This window comes from Heteronotia binoei, chromosome 5, assembly GCF_032191835.1.
Source record: "Heteronotia binoei isolate CCM8104 ecotype False Entrance Well chromosome 5, APGP_CSIRO_Hbin_v1, whole genome shotgun sequence".
NCBI lineage: Eukaryota > Metazoa > Chordata > Lepidosauria > Squamata > Gekkonidae > Heteronotia > Heteronotia binoei.
The window spans coordinates 66,248,104-66,267,363 of NC_083227.1; the positions used below are offsets into that span (position 1 = coordinate 66,248,104).

At 48.3% G+C, this 19,260-nt stretch overlaps 1 non-coding gene across 1 annotated transcript; it reads left to right on the forward strand.

The window, feature by feature from the left end:
• The first annotated feature begins 301 nt into the window (after window positions 1–301).
• LOC132573068 (U1 spliceosomal RNA) lies at window positions 302–461 on the forward strand. The gene has a single exon (XR_009555483.1). It is a non-coding gene; the product is annotated as a U1 spliceosomal RNA (small nuclear RNA).
• Window positions 462–19,260: the final 18,799 nt, after the last annotated feature.

The following is a 19,260-nucleotide window of genomic DNA, read 5'->3' on the forward strand; positions in this document are numbered from 1 at the left end:
AACATAAATATATTAAACAATACAGGTGGAAATATATATACAAATACATGATTATATGTAGATATATAAATAGGATAAGTAATAATATGAGTATATATGTGGATACATGCTGGGCTCTTTTTCTAGCAGGAGCTCCTCTGCATATTAGGCCACGCTCCCCTAATGTAGCCAATCCTCCAAGAGCTTAGAGAACTCTTCTTGCAGGGCCTACTGTAAACTCCAGGAAGATTGGCTACATCAGGGAGCATGGCCTAATATGCAGAAGAGCTCCTGCTAGAAAAAGAGCCCTGGATATGCTTGTATACTTACCTGGCAGGGGAGACACCTTGATCACGAAGGAGGTTTTCCCATGGTGAGGCTCATCCATTGCACTTTGGGTGTGCTGACCCCTGTGATTTCCCCAAATGTGGGAAACTCGACTACATACTTTGTGGTAGTGCGGGACTACGTATATGCTTGTAGTAACTGACCATTCATTAGCAATGACAATGCTTGTAAGAAAACTATTTGGCTGTTTCTGAATCACAAACCTAAAACTCAACCATTGTCAGGGACTTGTAGGCTGGCACCCTGTGGGGTTGCAAACAGGACCCACAGTGAGTTAGGGCTCTAGCTTAGGGCAATAGTGGTCATAGACTGAAACCTCATATAGGGGCAGAGTTGTGACAGGCATTTTAGGAGAAACTAAGGGCAGCCCAATCCAGACATACGTGGCGAGCGGCCGCTCAGGCATGGATGGATCTACGGCACCACTAGTCGGCTTCCAAAGGGGTTCGGGGCACTGGACTGCAGTGCGGCCAAGCAGCAGCTGCTGCCAGTAGATGTGTAAAATATGCTGGAGTGTGGCCTCCCTGAGCGGCGCGAGGGCAGGGACAGGAGGGGGCACTTCCACGGGGATGGCAGGGATTGGCTGGTGGCAGCTGGGGAGCCGGCCCACGTGACACCTGCCGCCGGAGAGAGCGCTCCTTGGCGATAGGCTGCCCGCATGCCCCACACCCCTCATGCACACACTGAGTCCCATGGTGTGGCTGTGTAATACTTGGGGGAGCATCCAGTCAGCACTTACTGCTAGTTCCATGGAGCAGGCTACCCATCAAAGGGGTGAAGCCAAGCCCCCATCAGTGTCCCCCTCATAGCCTGCATGAGCAGATGGCCTCCCAGATGCCATGGGGGCCCCCTGCCAGGACACAATAGGCCACCCGCTGCAGGCACCCATGCCCCAAAGGTGCTGGTTGCAGTCCCCATGGTGGCTTCCACTCATGCCCGCCGGCAGAGAATTGCACACCCACAAGGACCATACGACGGTGTCAAAGTGGCCATGTGCCACACTCGCCTCCCCCACCCCCAGATCCCGCTTGAATAAGGACTCAACGCAATGTGCAAGGATCAGTTTTATTAAAGCACAGGGCTGCAGAGGGGCTGCCATCTTGTCCCCTCACAGGAAGCCACCTGCATCCACGGTGGGCAGAGGCGGCCGGCTGAAGGGTGCAGCTGTGGGGCGGCCAGTCCCCAGTCAGGGGCAGGCACGGCATCCCGAGCATCATCCCTGATGGAGCCCACATGCTGGATCTCCCTGCCCACCTCACCAGAGGGGCCACCTTGGGAGTTGCAGGAGCAGCCCCCTCAACGCCAACCAGAGACAGGTCGTTACTGGCAAGCAGCTGCTCCACCCTCATGCCCCACTCCTGCGACTGCCTCGCCATGGCCAGGAGACTGGACAGGTGGCCAGTCCCACGGACATGGTCCCCTCCATCCCCGCCATCCAGTGTTGGCCTGCAGCCATGGCCTCCCGCCATTCCCAGTGCCCCTCCAGTCAGTCCCACTCTATGGCTGCCCACATGGAGGACAGGGTGGTGGGGATCCTTTGAGCTGGCCATGGTCCCTGAGCCCTGGGTCCCCACCACCTACACAGCCTTCTGCATCGCTGCCACTCTCCAGATCCTCCAACAGCTCCCCCTGGCTCCTCGTGCCAGTCTGCGACGATTCTTGGGAGTCACCTGGGGAGCGGGGAAGGGTGTCGCCATCAGATTGCGGCAGTTCCACAGCGGCGAGGAGGGGCAGGGGAGGGTGCCAACCTACCGCAAATAACCTCAATGCCATGGCCAGCTACAGCCACTGGGCGAATGAGGGGTCCCATGATTGCCTCCGAGCTGGTATGGGCCCGGGCCACCGCCTCCTCATAGGTCGAGCCCTTAGCGATGGACTCCGAACCCGCTTCTTGGCAGGGCTGAATGAGTCGTTCCAACATTTCAGGGTAGACTGCTCTGTGTGGGGGACCTGGCTCACAGCAGACACTCACTCCACCAACATATGCCAGAAACTCCGATGGCAGGAGTTCGCCCCCCCCCCCCGGCTTTTGTGCCAGTGAGCGCCACCACGGCGTTCTTGGCCACCAAGCCAAAGAGGAGCACCTTCTCTGCCTCAGTCCAGTTCAGCTGGTGGTTACTCTCGGTCGGTGCCGCTCTGTCGCTGCCATTCCTCCTACGGGTGGTGAAATGCGGGGGCTGCTGACCGCAGCTGGCTGATAGTGGACGCTCTCACACCACCCAGCCCAGCCTTCCCATGGTACACCAGCAGGGCATCCAGTGGTCTTGACGGCCCCATGCCCCCGCTCATGCAGGGCCCCTCACAGCTCCAGAGGTGTCTGGAAGCTGTGGTCAAGTGCTTTGGGGTGGCAGCAAGGGCACCACAGCCTGTGCCACACCGCGCAATCCATGGGGGCCAATGACAGGTGTTGCCCCCTCATCCCACCACCAGAGGCCCCCCCCCCAGGGGCGGATGCTGCACATCCTCCCCACTTTCTATGGGAACCCCAGTGCAATGCCAGGAGTGCCTCAGCAGGGTTCCCGCATGCCTTGGCTATGGGACTGTCAGGCAAGGCACCACGGCAGGCATTCTGTGAGGTGTGAGTGGTCACAGACTCGACTCCCAGCTGAAGCCGCCCCTCAGCAGCCAGGAGCCACTGGGGATGATAGCCGACACTCACACCTCCCCACATGCTCCCTGGGCTGAGCAGGCGCACCTTCAAGTCCACAGGTTTCCCTCATTTGCATATCCAGAAGTCCCCGCGGCGGCCCACACCGCCCCCTGCTTGTGGTCCCTGCATGACCCCACCGAGGCCGCTCCAAAGGGGGCCATGAGGAGCCCATCATGTCAACACTCTAAGCCAGGACCAACCCCACCCCCAGCATGTAACATCTGTAGGCCGCCTCCATACACAGTGGAGGCGGCTTGGCTTAGCGAGCTAATCCCCCGCCTCACAATGCTGGGACCGTGGGTTCAAGGCCGCCCTGCGGCAGGAATGCTCACATGGCCAGCTTCCCTCTTTATTGAGCTTACCATCCAGCCACCATTATTTTTGGTCGGCCAAGTCCCCTCCCTGGGCCGCCCCCTCTTTTCTGTGGGCACCCACCCCGACCACAGCATCCCTGTCAGCTGCATCATAGACCCAGATGGCGTGGACACATGGTGCAGCCCTGGACAAGCGTCTGCCTTGCCGCCTATCAGTCCCCGCCTTTCACCAGTATAGCTCACTATAGTTCCCACACATCTGCACTAAGTGGGTGCCCCGAAAGTCCCCCCGGCCACAGAGCCATGCCCTTGGGATGGCTATGAGCAGAGTGTGTGGGGGATAAAGGGGGCCAGGGCAAGGTGGGAGAAGTGAAAGACACAGAAGACGAGATGGGCGTGCTGGGCTAAGTTTATTGATCTGCTACCAGGGACAGCAAGCTCACATGTGGAGGTTCCTGGCTCTCGCAGTCCAAGATGCCGTTGCCGGAGGATGCACCCACAGCTGCCTTCGGTAGAGTCATCCCACACATTTTCAGCTGTCCTGCATCACAGACCAGTTGCATCGCATGCGAGTCCGCAATCACAGCAGCCATGGCAGGGGATGGCGTGAGCAGCAGGATCTGCCCTAGATGGCGAGTCGCTGGCTGGGCTGCAGAAAGCCGGAACACGTGTTGCGCCCCCTTCATCCCGGCATGGGGATGCCCGAGACATGAGGTGGCAGGCCACCAGCAGGATGGGAGGCCAGGGCGCACCCCCACATGCACATGTGCAGTGGCCGGCACCCCGGTTGGAGCCGCAACCATGCTGGGTGGTTCTGCGGGCTAGGGGCCCTCCTCGTGCTAAGTCCGCACGGCGTAGCCCTCCAGAGCAGAATGCTGTGCTGTGCACCCTGCCCTCCCTGGGGAGTTGTGTGTAGTCGGAGCCAAGAGCTTTGTAGGGTGGGAGGCACTGATTGGGAGTGAAAGGGGGGCCGTGCCCAGCCCACAGCGGGAGGGGATTGGTGGGGCGATAACACGGTTCCCAAAGGGGTTTCTGCACTGCTGCGCTGGCACCACCAGCATGTACTTCCTGCTTCCACTAGTGCCTATGTGATACGCCAGCATTTTGCGTGGCGCAAGTTTGTGCCTGGCAGAGGGGCATTCTCGCACCAAAAGCTCTGTGGGAGCTGACCAGCAGCAGCCACGCCCCTGGATCGGCCCCCTCCTACGCCAACATGCCACCCTGAGCCTCTGCTGTGCCCCAAGGTTGAAAGGTTGAAACGCTTGGGACTCTTTAGCTTGGAGAAACGTCGACTGCGGGGTGACATGATAGAGGTTTACAAGATAATGCATGGTATGGAGAAAGTAGAGAAAGAAGTACTTTTCTCCCTTTCTCACAATACAAGAACTCGTGGGCATTCAATGAAATTGCTGAGCAGACAGGTAAAACGGATAAAAGGAAGTACTTCTTCACCCAAAGGGTGATTAACACATGGAATTCACTGCCACAGGAGGTGATGGTGGCCACAAGCATAGCCACCTTCAAGAGGGGTTTAGATAAAAATATGAAGCAGAGGTCCATCAGTGGCTATTAGCCACAGTGTGTGTGTATATATAAAAATTTTTGCCACTGTGTGACACAGAATGTTGGACTGGATGGGCCATTGGCCTGATCCAACATGGCTTCTCTTATGTTCTTATGTTCTTAAGTGTGGCACAGCAGCGCTCCGCCATCAGTCCACATTGGCACACGCCCCATTTCTGCCAGCACGGAGGAGGATCCCCTGGCATAGGTCTGCAGACCGCCAGCATAGTGGTAAGTCCACTTCCACAGCGCTTTCAGCTCCACCCCATCCCTGAATTGCTCTGTAAATATCCATTATTCAATTATATATTTTGTGTTTTTGATGCTGTTTTCAAAATAAAGTAATGCTTATAACAAGAAGACCATATTCACAAATTTTAGATACATGAACTAAACACCTTTTGGCTATTGGAACAAAGCAGAACTTTCATGCATGATGTGTTTAAAGAAAGAGTATTCCATTCTGGACACAAAATACTCTCAGACTGCAAAATTTCAACAAACTGTTTAAAATGATCACTGTTGGAACTAATTTATTTATTTTAGTCTGTTTGTGCTTCCTTCAGACAGAGATGCAGAAGGTATTTGACCACTAATATGTATTTTCTCTGACAAAGGAAGTATATCTATTAAAGCAAATATACACATACATAAATAAAGCCAGGCAAATTAAGCTACCATCAAGCCATCAAATCAGAGATGCTATATTTCCAGAATGTAATAACATTGTGCCTTGCAAATTATCTCCCTGTTCCACCTGTTCTTGGATCTTTATAGCTTGGCTATCTGCTTTACTATGATTGCTAAATAGAAAATAAACAGATGGGGCTGAGTGGAAAATCCAACACAAAGGGAGAGGGGAAAGAACAAAATCCTCCTGGGGACTTTTGAACAGTATCAAGTTGCTAGAGAGAGAGAGACTTATACTTTAAAAAGAAAACACTTTTAGTTTGGGGCAGAAAGAATACATTTTGGCACCTTTCTAATCAAAAGAATATGTTTTAGTTGATATTTCATCATAGTTTTGGGTCTTTTAAAAAAGGTTCCTGTTGAGAGCTTAAGGGTCTATATTTGTTGGTTGTTTATCTTTGTTTTTGTAATCTGATAAATGAAGGATCGATATTGGTATTTGGGGCCTATATTAAAATGTGCAAAAAAGGCCTTCTAAAGCAGGAGGCTCTATAGATTCCCTTTGAACATACTGAAGAACTTCAGCAGCAGTAATCTCATTAATGGGATTGCTTTTCAAATAAAGGCCAGTTCCATTGATACATGACAGAGATAAATTATGCCTCCAATAGGCTTATGTTTTCCACTGTGCACTTGCCCTTTATGTGTTGACTTCCACTTAAAACAAGCCTACCTAAACATGTTTTCCCCCTCAGACCTCCCATGACACATCTGCTTATTATCTTAAGGAGACACCCTATTCTTGTCATTGTTTACAGACTCTGCAGTATGGGCGACCTTATTCACGACCTTTAAAAATGCTGATTGTTTAGTCTGTTTTCCCAATCTATAAATGATTGGCAAGGTACAAAAATAATCCTCTCTGAGAACCTAGAACCATTGTTCTACCCATGTGAAATAAACCTGACTATGAAGGTCACAGCATTTGCTAGCAAAGGCCTCCACTTTCTTTATGATCCCCTCACTTCAGTTTCTAATATACTTTGGTAGGGCCAAGTGATAAGAATGTGACGCTTCATTCCATTTTGGTGCTTTGCCTGTTAAATGTCTGATGGTGCAACCATTAACTGTTACAACTTTCTTAGCACATCAACATCAATGGAGTTAGAAGATTATAACTCTATTTGGAATTGTACTGTGCTGGAGCTAGGGTTGCCATCTCTGGGTTGGGAAATAGCTGGATATTTGGGAGGGTGAAGCTTAGAATGGATGGGGTTTGAGGAGGGGAAGAGTCTCTGCAGGGTATAATACCATAGAGTCTACTTTCTGAAGCAGCCATTTTCTCCAAGGGAAGTGATTTCTGTCAGCTGGAGATCAGCTGTAATTCTAAAACATTTCTGGGCCTGCATCTAGAGGCTGCCAACCTTAGCTAGAGCCCAATGAATTTTTGACTGCTTAAGGGGATGCTGGGATTTAATTTCTGTTCTAAGCAAATGTGACTCTAATTTTTTATCACTTGGGCCTCATGGGAAAAGAGACTCTGTCCAAAACTATGCCTAACCTTCATTACAGCAAGAATGGGGTGTGCCTATGAAATGAAGTAAAATGTTTTGCCATTCAGAGCTAGGGCAGAAACAGTGCTCTCATTCCAATTAGGCTTGAAAGTAGGGTTGCTAGGTTTCTCCTGGCAATTGGCAAGGGATAGTGTGACTTACCTGGAGAAAGAGAAAGGCCCAGCCTTTCATTACCAGCATCACACAGGAAGTCATGTCATCGCACCAACAATACCCAGGTGATGCCATAGTATTTGTGCAGAAACTCCATGGTAAAACCACCTTCTACCATAGAATTTTTGCCCAAATACCAGACCATCACCTGAACATTGCTGGTGTGATGACAAAAAACAGAGATCTTTTGCCAGGCTTTTAGCTGAGGCAGTGGACGTCACTTGTTATTGGCCTCCCCCCTTCATTCCATCGCAGTGCTATAATGTCAGTAGTGCGTGGGAGTTCTGCAGTATGAGTATGCTGATAAGTGCAGCCTCTAGTAAAAGTCTACAAAGACACAACTTCAGTAAGCCGGTTGAAACAGTTGTATCGGGGTTACAGCAAAAGAGTAGTTAAAGGCAGTCCAAGATAGTCAAAGCACAGTTAGTTCAGTTCATCCAGGTCAGAAGTACACAGTCACAAATCCAGAGAATAGTCTACACATACCAGGGTCATTACCATCATCAGTCAAACGGACAGAGTAACAGTCTCTGATAACAATAGCTCTCCACTTCTCCAACACGTCCTTCCTCCTCATCAACCCAACAAAGACTAAGAGTTAGGTTCCTTGTTCTTATGGTGCAGCTGGCCAATCATGTTACACCCCACTTAACTAGCTTCACATGCCTCTCATTAGCTAGTATAGTTGGAGTTACATACTGTTGCATCAGCAGTTTTCATCTTAAAGTGCCTGATGCTAACATCTAAGACCTGCTGGACCTGGACAATAGGCCATATCTGTGAGGCAGAATTTGCCATTTTAGTACCTATTGTTTTCTGTAATTTTAGATTTTATATATTTTAAATTGTTTTTTTTTACTGTTGATTGTTTTTATGATGTAACCCACCCTGAGCCTGTTCTACGGGAAGGGCGGGATAAAAATCTAAATAATTAAATAAATATCTTCCTGTGCAATGCTGATGATAAGGTCTGGGCCTTTCTCTTTCTCCAGGTAAGTCCCCCTGCTAGCCAGCTGATCAGCAGCTGGGGGGCATGGCCTGCTGGTGGGCCTTTACATGATAACACTTCCAAGCCAAATTAGAATGTCATCATGATACCATGCCAGATGACATTAGCCACTGAATGGCTTCTGAATGGCTGGACCACATAGCAAGGCAGAAAACTCTCTCTATTAAAATGAACGAGTAGTATCAAAGCAACTGCAAAGTGACACCAAGCAGGATCTGAATGGACTAAAATCTTGCAAACTGCACAGGGTTCTTTCAGAAAATATTTCATTTCCCTCAAAATTGTTTTTCACATTGAAAATACTTGTCCACAAAACTGTGGCAAAGCACACATTTGTGAACAGTATAAATACAAAGCTGCATTTACCATTGTTCTAGTAACACAGGGATATAAAAATAAGATAGGAAGGTTAGTAACATATCGGAAGAAATGCACTAATGCTCCTCCACCATAATGTGGTCTCTGACAACAGTATGTTTCTCACTTATATGATTCTGTGTAGTAGGTTAAGGTTACATATAAGAAGAAGAATTGCAGATTTATACCACGCCCTTCTCTCTGAATCAGAGACTCAGAGCGGCTTACAATCTCCATGTCTTTTCTCCCCACAACACCCTGTGAGGTGGGTGGGGCTGAGAGGGCTCTCACAGCAGCTGCCCTTTCAAGGACAACCTCTGTCAGAGCTATGGCTAATCCAAGGCCATTCCAGCAGGTGCAAGTGGAGTAGTGGGGAATCAAACCCGGTTCTCCCAGATAAGAGTCCACACACTTAACCACTACACCAAACTGGCTCTCTTAATCACTACACCAAACAGAAAGGAATGCATAATAACTCCAATTGGCCACCCAAAGAAGGGAAATGTCCTGTTACAAATACTGGAATCTTTATACATTTTATCAGATGAGTGTCCTGTTAAATTCAATTTTTCTGGTCCAATTACAAACAATTTGCTTATTTGTTTTAATGTACATTTTATTATTTGTTTGTTTTCTTGGAAATGCGTCATGGAAATTGCTTAATCCAGAGTTACAAAAATATATAAGAAACATAGGATTTTTACAACGTGCTGTAAAATATGTTGTTACATCAATAATCTATGAAGAGAAGATAAAACATAGGTCCAGATATTTAACCCAGTGGCTGGATGAGTAACATACACAACTCAGATCTTAATTCAAGCTGTCTCCTGTATCCCAGTTTACTTCATTAAACATCCCCAAAATACGCCCTCTGTCCATAAACTCTAATTTGTATCCTTGTCCATTAATTATGGTTTCAATCTTGTCCAGAGTTCCACATGTTTAAGCCCCTGAAGGGTGTTCAGGTGTGCACAGGATGCCAGCAATACTGTCCACTTAGTTAAAAGAAGTAATTGAAAATGTTAATGGAAAGTCTCTGTCATATAAGTGGCTGCAATGTTCAGGATTGATTTTATTTTCAGTGAAAGCAAGATTCCTGATCTGGATGACTGAGGCTAGCCCAATCTTGTCAGATCTTGGAAGCTAAGCAGAGTCAGCCCTGATTAAGACTTGGATGGGAGACCGCCAAGCAACCAGGACTACTATGCAGAGGAAGAAAATGGCAAACCACCTCTGAATGTTTCTTGCCTTTGAAAACCCTACAAAGTTGCCATAAATTGACTGTGACTTAATGATGATGAAGATGATGATGATGATATTGGATTTATATCCCGCCCTTCACTCTGAATCTCAGAGTCTCAGAGCGGTCACAATCTCCTTTACCTTCCTCCCCCACAACAGCCTGTGAGGTAGGTGGGGCTGATAGAGCTCTCCCAGAAGCTGCCCTTTCAAGGACAGCTATGACTGACCCAAGGCCATTCAGCAGCTGCAAGTGGAGGAGTGGGGAATCAAACCCGGTTCTCCCATATAAAAGTCCACACACTTAACCACTACACCAAACTGGCTTTCACACACACAATGGCACTTCGCACACACAAGCAGGAACATACTTACACTGTTTTCTCAAGTATACTATAACTGACTCTTACAGTTCCATCTTAAATAGAGTTGCACTCTTCTAAGCCCATTTACAAAGTAAGACCGTATGAGGCAAAAGAGTAAAGTAACAGATCCTGGATGGACATATTCAGTGTATCTGACCCTGACAGAGAAACTCTGTTGCCCAAATAGCAGGCAAGGCAGAATGAGCACAAGTGAAGCAGTCTACATGGGGACAGTGTGCTTTTCAGAATACTGTTCTCCCATATATTGTTGAACTTGTTCCCTAGGGAAACTTTCATTTTCTGCTTATTAGTGCAGATTTTTTAAAAGGGTAAAAAAGAATGCAAAAGCTCTTAATTTACCAGCAGGCCTCTCCAGGAGAAATATTTTTTCCAAGTGCTTCCCCATCTCACACTAAAGATAGATTTCAAAGCAATTCATTTCTAGCAGCCAGCAGCACGCTGCTAAGCTGCTGGGATGTCTTTGCCTCCCTAGGAGGAAAGGGAGGACTTTCGCAGCCCATTTGGGCGCGCTTTTGAAGGGGCGGGGCTTGCTGTGATAGCAGGAGCACCATCCACCCCCTACCTCAGTCTCCAGGCTGAGATCGGGGCAGACAGAGCTCCGTGGGCGGCTCTGCCGTGTTTGTTAATTTCAGGCTGGGAGGCAGCACTTTTGCTTGCTCTTCTGCTGCCTGATCAGAGCATAGATAACACGCTCCTGAAGAGCGGCCTGGACAGAGGCTGTAGGGGCTTGTATTCAGTTCAGCTGCTGCGATCGGGCCTCTGATAAGGCCCCGCAGCTGGCTGTTTCACAGCGTTGGACTGTTGGCATTTAGGAAGAGGAGCTCCATTTTCACAGCCTGTTATTTCTTCCCCTTCCCCCCCCCCTCCAACTAAGGATTTGAGGGTACTCAGGGTGGTGGAGTTTTGCTGTGCAGCTTTCCCTTTCAGTTTGTCTAAGGGGAAGGGGATTTTGTTTAGGGCCAAATAATTTTGTTTTCTGGGCTGCTTTAGGCAGGGTCGGCCATATTTGCTTTTTCTACATAAGGACAGCGACCATTTTGGAGGCAGTGGAGCGGAGGCCATTCTGGGGGTCTGTTTCAGTATAAGGCAGCTTCATATGGGCATTCAGTATTAGCTTCCAGTGGTTGTTCTTTGTGAAGGTGCAGGCAGCCATTTTAACTGGTGCCCAGCGGCAGCCGGTTTAGGACGGCAGCCATTTTATGTCACTTTCAGTGAATTTAAGGGCAACCAATTTTTAGGAGCATTTTGTTCATTTTTATTCTTATCTTGGTTTGCAAAATGCCTGGGAAGAAGGGGTCTGGGAAGCCTAAAGGCAAGCAGCCGGCACCCAAGGCCCCTAAGGTCCCGCCAAAAAGGCCAGCTCCCCTTTCATCTTCTTCCAATGAGGAGGGCGATGAGGGGGTTAATACAGCTATTCTGTAAAGGCTTTCGGCATTGGAAAAGGTGGCAGGCATTCCTTCCTCGCAGAGGTCAGGCTTGGGCTTGGGAAAAACCTCTACGGTGGCATTGCAGGCTGATATATTAACTAGGTTGTCCATCCCTGAGGGCAGGTCTGCAGGACTCGGCGCTGGAGGAGTCAAGGGCACCGACGGTGCAGCTGGAGGTGCAGCTTTGTTTCCAGCGGATGCCGGAACAGGGTCAGCACTTGTGCCGATTGGATCTGGGGGGTAAGGCTGCACGCACTACACAGTCATACATGGGCATGGCTTGTCCATGGGGTCCTTGGGTCCCCGCTTCTCAGGCGGTGCCAGGTGCTGCTGCTGGGGCTTCAGGTACCTCTCCCTCCATGGGCACGGGTCCGCAGCAAGCTTGGTCATGGCCAGTGGGCCAGTTTGGCCCCTATGGACCCTGGCCTGCAGCCGGTCAGCAAGGGATGCTGTTACACCTCAAACAACTTTTTATTGGGGAATATTAATATTTCTTAGCTCAAAATGGTAGGCCTACGAGAGGTGAGGTGTATGGGATCTATGTCTTTGTCTACGGAGATAGACCACTGAAAATCCTTTGGTTAATAATGGATTTTATTATAGCATAGGTTTCAAATAGTTACATCCCAATCAAACAATTTCAAGCATACAAGAGGAATACAAGAGGTTAGCTGAATAAGCAGGATGGGGGAGGGTGATACAATACCTAGATCTTTGCAGGGTAGACTCAGTCAGAGGAAATTGCAAGGCTTCTGGAGGGAGATTTCTCTTGAGAGGAAGAGGGGGGGTGAGGGTAGGAAGGGGGTGGAGGAAGGAGAGGATGAAGGGATTCCCTTTTTCCCTTTCTTCCCACGCTTCTCGCTGTGCTGCCCTACGCTTTTTTTCCTGTGCTCTTTTCCCGTGCTTTTTCCCTAACCTGACAGGTTGGGTTGTCTGTTTTCTAGGGTAAATTACGTCACATCACTCAATTCCACTACCCAATGAGGGGGCAGAGTGTCACACCAATGGAAAGTCGGGGTGTCATATGTGTAATATCCAATCAGAGACCATTCGTATCATAGATCCATACCCCAACATAGGCATTTTAATTACACTGGCCAAATGACTTTATGGCCTTGTCTTTCCCAAAACTGGTTCCTTTGAAGCTCCCCAAAAGTGATAGATTTCTCTCTTAGTGTCAAACATGGATGGGCATCCATCAAGTGGTCAGGGGACTGGCTGACTTTGATGGCCTTAGCAATTAATTAAAGAAAAATAGAAACTTTGTTAAAAGTCAGAATTGTGAGATCAGTTTACAGGTTATAACACACATTCACAACAAAAGGAGTGCTTGGCCTCTAACCTCGTGTTTCTGCCATCTTGTCCTGAGGATTACCAGATACAAGCCATTTATTTTTGTTGGAGGTTTCCTGGGTCATTCTTATTTCCTTATGCTTTGATAACAGGACTTTTAAAGGTTGCCAAAAGTGAAGGAATTTTTATGGCACTGCCCACACCACCTCTCTGAGCCCGAAACTTTTTCACTCCCAGGAGCAGAAAGATGGACGCTTCTCAACCTTTCAGCTGGCATCATGTTGTTCTGGCCTGTGAACCAGAATCACATTACAGACCTGCTTTGGGGTCAAGAAGGAACTGGATTTGTCTCCCTTATGTGCAAGAAAGACCATTCCAATTCAAATGGGCATTGCTGTATCCAATTAATATTCTAGGGTTACATTGCAATATCACATTCCAGGGGTGCATGGCTTGGGAATAAGTACAGGGGTGTCTTCCTGGGTATCAATGCCATGCCCCTTTTCGAGGAGATGGGGCTGTTCCCCTCAGTTTGGTGCTGCATATGGGTCGGTCCCATTTACTGCCATGCCTTTCAGGGACATAGCATTACCTTTAGGAGATCATTTGTTGCCTGCAACAAAGGATAAGATCCTAAAGGGTGAGTATGTTGACATTTTCTCCCTCTTCCGTGAGTTGAAGAAGAAAGATAAAGAGGAGTTGGATGACAAAGAAAAAGAGAATTTGAAGAAGCGCAAGGTGGACCGGACTTCAGCCAATTTGCTGCCTGTTTTTTTTATATATGCTGGTGTGGTTGCACGTGCACAGCCTTGATGGGCGGCTGTGCTTATCCAGTATATGGATATCATTTATAAGGAGTACATGATGTTTAGTGGGCCCACCTGGATTCAATATGATGAAGAATTCAGGATGAGGGCCACTTTGTACCCTTCCCTTCACTGGGATTGCATCCACCAGCAGTTTTGGCTTCAGGTCATGTCCTCAGCGTGACCAAATTTGGGTGACCGCTCTGACAGTGGTCATTTGGTCGCTAGGACATTGGCTACTTCTGCTTCGTCATCCTCTTCCCACAGTTCTGCAGGGTAGGCAGTTCAACCCCGCTTGCTTTGCTGGGAGTTTGGCTCCCAAGGAGTGTGCAGCAGGAAAGCTTGTCAGTTCAAGCATGAATGCCCCATGTGTGGTGGCCCGCACTCCTTTAGTAACTGCCCCAGAGCCCGGCCACGCAAGGGCCAAAAGAGACAAGGTGGTGGTGGGGAATACTTACCAAGCTGGAAAAGGGGCCCAGTCCGATAAAGGTGGAATTTCTTGAGCAGTGGCTGTATAGGTACCCGCGAAGGGCTGATAGGGTTTACTTGTTAAATGGTTTCACGTTTGGTTTTAGAATTCCTTTTCAGGGTCCTCAGGTTGCATTTCTGTCTGGGAACCTTAGTTGTGTTAAAGGTTTAGAGCATGTAGTTAAGGATAAGATTGCCAAGCACTTAGCAGAGGGCAGGATTTTGGACCCATTTCTTAATCCTCCAGTGCCTAACCTTAGGGTTTCCCCCTTGGGAGTGGTGCCAAAGAAGGTGCCTGGTGAATTTCGTTTGATTCACCACCTTTCCTACCCCAAGGGTGTGTCAGTTAATGATGGGATTCCTGAGTATTTATGCTCAGTTAGGTATACCAGCTTTGATCAGGTCATGAGCATTGTACGACACTGTGCAAAGGGGGCAGAGATGGCTAAATGCGATATTAAGTCTGCGTTTCACCTTCTACTTGTCCATCGGACTGATTTTGAGCTTTTAGGATTTTACTTTGAGGGGCAATTTTACATGGACAGAGCTTTGCCAATGGGCTGTTCTGTCTCATGTGCAGCTTTTGAGTGTTTCAGCACATTCTTGGAATGAAATGTTTGCAAAAAAGTTGGTCTGCTGGATGTTGTGCATTATTTGGATGACTACTTCTTTGTGCGTCCTGCAGGGACTGGGCGTTGCGCACAGTTGTTGTCTGGCTTCATCGAGCTGGCTGCAGAACTGGGGGTTTTGTTGGCTCAGGAAAAGACGGAAGATCCAGCCCAAAAACTTATCTTTTTGGGGATTGAGCTGGATACCCTGGCACAATTGTCCAGAATTCCTATCCAAAAAGTGAAAGATTTGTGGAGTAGGATTAATTCCTTCTTTCTTAAAAAAAAAAGGTCACATTGCTTGAGCTCCAGCAGCTTGTTGGGCATCTTAACTTTGCTTGCAAAGTGGTTGCTCCTGAATGAGCTTTTCTTTGTAGGCTATGTGATGCTATGGCAGGCCTCCACCTGCCCCAACATAGAACACGGGTTACCAGCAGCATGAGGGAGGATTTAAGGGTATGGCAAGAATTTGTGGAGTCCTTTAATGGGATTTCTTTTTAGAGAGACGACATGAGGCTTGAGGCAGAACTTTAGGTCATGTCTGATGCTGCTGGGTATTTTGGTTTTGGGGTTTATTTCCGCAGACATTGGTGCGCGGACACATGGCCAGAGTCATGGGCTTAGGCAGGTTTGAACCGAGATCTAACGTTTCTCGAGTTTTTTCCCCATTCTTGTTGCAGTTTGGTTGTGGGGGAATTATATGGCCAATTGCAGTGGTCCATGTCATTAATTCCCTTTCAACCAAATCTCAAAGGGTTATGAAATTGATGAGGGCCTTCACTCTGTGCTGTCTCAAGCTTAACATACTGTTTTTAGCCAAGCATGTTCCGGGGGTAGATAAGGAGGTAGCTGACGCGCTCTCTCATAAACAGATGAAGAGGTTTTGTCAGCTGGCCCCAGATGCCGATTGAGAGCCGGCGCCAATGCCCCAGGAGCTATGGCTGATTGGAGAGCCGAGGCCTGCAGAGCGCTAGGCCTAGCCCTAGTGCCTAGCACCAGGGAGTCTTACGAACATTCTGTGCGGCAGTTTGAGGACTTTAGGGCTGAGGTAGGGTATCGCATTGTTTGGCCCCTCCCGGTGGAGCAGTTGTTCCACTACTGTGTTTCTCTAAAAGGTAAGGGATTGGCCATGCAATCCATTAAGGGATACCTGTCTGCTCTGGCTTTTGCTGGCAAGGTGTTGGGATACAAGGAGGAAACAGCAGACTTTTGGCTTTGAAAGATGCTGGAGGGATGGGCCAGAGAGGCTGGGACTAATCTCGATACTAGGAAATCTATTTCTCCTCTGATTCTTAAGGGTTTGAAGGGGGTTTGGGGCACAGTGTGTGCATCTTATCTTAAGGCCACACTGTTCCATGCTGCTTCCTTTGTTGCCTTTTGGGGGGGCCCTTAGAGTTAGTGAGTTAGTGGCGGGCTCCAGAAATGATGTTTCTGGTAATGCTTTGTTGCTACGGAACCTGAGGTTAGTTGAGGGTAAGGCGGTCATTACCATTCGACCCTCTAAGACTGACCAGCGTCGCAACAGGACTGTGATGGAGCTAGGCACCTGCTCTGAGCTTGAGTTGTGCCCAGTTTCTGCTTTGGCTGCTTATTTGGCAGTTCGGGGAACCAATTATAGGTTTTTGTTTTGTCACCTTAACAGCAGCCCACTGACAAAGCATCAGTTTTGGGCCGTGACTTCCCGGGCTTTAGTTAAGCTGGGGTTGTCCGGGGTGCGGTTTGGTACCCACACCTTTAGAATCGGGGCGGCCTCTACGGCCACTGCCCTGGGATATCCTTCTTCCTCTATTCAGCATCTGGGCCGTTGGCAGTCATCGATCTATAAATCTTATGTTCACCCTCTGCTCGGTTCCTAGCTTCGTTGTTTGTAATTGAGATGTTATGGTTCTTATTTCTAGTTTGACTGTTTTTTTCTTTTTAGATGCTGTTGTTCCCGGCCAGAGGAGCCGAATTCTCGTCTGTGGACACAGCTATGTATTTTGGGCCGCATATCAGGCTTGGAGAACTTCAATTGGCTCTCAGCTGGGACTCAGCCAATATGTTACTGTCGAATGATGTGGCTGCTGGTGTCTTCATTGGCCCGGCCTGCTGCCATTGTTATTCCATGGGAATGCAGGCCCTCCTCCTCAGGTTCTAATCATTCACCTGGGAGGGAATGATCTCAGGCTAGTGAAGGGCAAGGCTTAGTCTTGAAGGCCCGAGAGGATTTTTGGTACATTAGGGAGATATGGCCAAGGACCACTATAATTTGATCAGCCATGCTTCCCCGCCTCATTTGGCACAGTGCTTGGGATCCTGCAGGTATCGAGAGGGCCCATTACAAAGCTAATAAAGAAATTCAGAAGGCAATGGAAGCGGGGTTGGAGCACTATCTGCCCCACCCGGATATTTCTACGAGATTTACTGACCTCTACAGAGGGGATGGGGTGCATCTCTCTGAAAAAGGTAACATGCTTTTCTTGAGAGATCTCCGGCAAGGGCTGTGGGTGGCCCTGGACCTCCCGGTGGGTGCTAAGCCCTAAGTAGAGACTTGGCCTAGTAGTGGCAGGTTGTTAATGGGCTTATGGTTCTATGCGGCTAGGGGAGGACCAGAAAGCATCCCCTTTTGGGGAATTTAGGGGTCTGGCAGAATCAGCCCTTGGGTGAGAGGATGCAGACTGTCCTGGAGGCTCGGCTAGAGGGTGCCTTCCATTGAGATGTGCATCTGGTGGACGGGCCCTCTGGGGCTTGCCTCCTTGCTGGGCCAGCTTAGTGGGAGCTGTGCCACACAGCTCCGGCTGGGGGGCTGGGTCTCTCGCCCACTAGTGGCAGGGAAGCAGTCTGTTGAGGCCCCTGGCCCTGACCAGGTCACAGTTCTTGTTGCCCTTGCCATTTATTATTATACTTAATAAAGTGGCCCTTAGTTATACCAATACTTTGTGTCTGACTCTTCATTCTGACTTGGGGGGGGGGGGCAATTCAAAATTACCTTAATGTGAAGAGGGATAGAATTTAGAATAAGTGCAGTGAGAATGTTTTGGACAAACAGTCTCTGCATCCCCTGAGTGGTTGGTTCTGAAAGCTGAGAATCTGTGTTGCAGTTACTTCTGCCATTCATTACAGAGAATAAATGCCTGCCTTATACTTTTTTTCACCTATATGCCACTTTCACAAAGATCCCAGTGATACCGGCATGATCCAGGTTTCCAGGCTCACCCCTACATTTTCTAAGCTCACCCCTATATTTTCTCTTTATGAAAAGATGAGAGAAAATGGAATGGTATCGGCCATGGCATTCAGAGAATGTCCTCAATAAACTATTGATGTCAGTCAAGAATGCTTTTCAGGGGCATGGAGCGATTTGCCTTGATTTTGTTAGATTTTGCTTGATTTTGATTTCTATCTTGTTATTCTGCATAAGTCGAACAAAGAATTCTGCTTAAAACGTATCTGATAAGAAAGGATGCTTGATAAGGAAGTTAAAATATTATTTTTGAAATAAAAACAAACCTAAAAGCTGAATGCATTAAAATGTGAGTAACTTTTATTCATAAAATAAAAATCATTTGAATTTGAACTTTCAGACTGCCTCCAGAGTACCCTAAAAAGATTCTTCTTAGCTGCTGGGGGGGGGGGTGGTTTGCTGTATCTCTATTGAACTTTCTCTGTCTGTCACTTTGCATGGCTGCCCCCCACACCAGTATATACAGTATGTCACATAAGTGAGTACACCCCCTCACATTTTGTAAATATTTAAGTATATCTTTTCATGTGACAACACTGAAGAAATGGCACTTGGTTACAATGTAAAGTAGTGAGTCTGCAGCTTGTATAACAGTGTAAATGTGCTGTCCCCTCAAAATTATGCAACACACAGTCATTAATGTCTAAACTGCTGGCAACAAAAGTGAGTACACCCCTAAGTGAAAATGACCAAGTGGGGCCCAAAGTGTCAATATTTTGTGTGGCCACCATTATTTTCCAGCACTGCCTTAACCCTCTTGGGCATAGAGTTCACCAGAGCTTCACAGGTTGCCACTGGAGTCCTCTTCCACTCCTCCATGACGATGTCACCTAGCTGGTGGATGTTAGAGACCTTGTGCACCTCCACCTTCCATTTCAGGATGCCCCACAGATGCTCAATATGGTTTAGGTCTGGAGACATGCTTGGCCAGTCCATCACGTTTACCCTCAGCTTCTTTAGCAAGGCAGCGGTAGTTTTGGAGGAGTGTTTGGGATCATTATCATGTTGGAATACTGCCCTGCGGCCCAGTCTCCAAAGGGAGGAGATCATGCTCTGTTTCAGTATATCACAGTACATGTTGGCATTCATGGTTCCCTCAATTAACTGTAATTCCCCAGTGCGAGCAGCACTCATGCAGCCCCAGACCATGACATTCCCACCACCATGCTTGACTGTAGGCAAGACACACTTGTCTTTGTACTTCTCACCTGGTTGCCACCTCACACACTT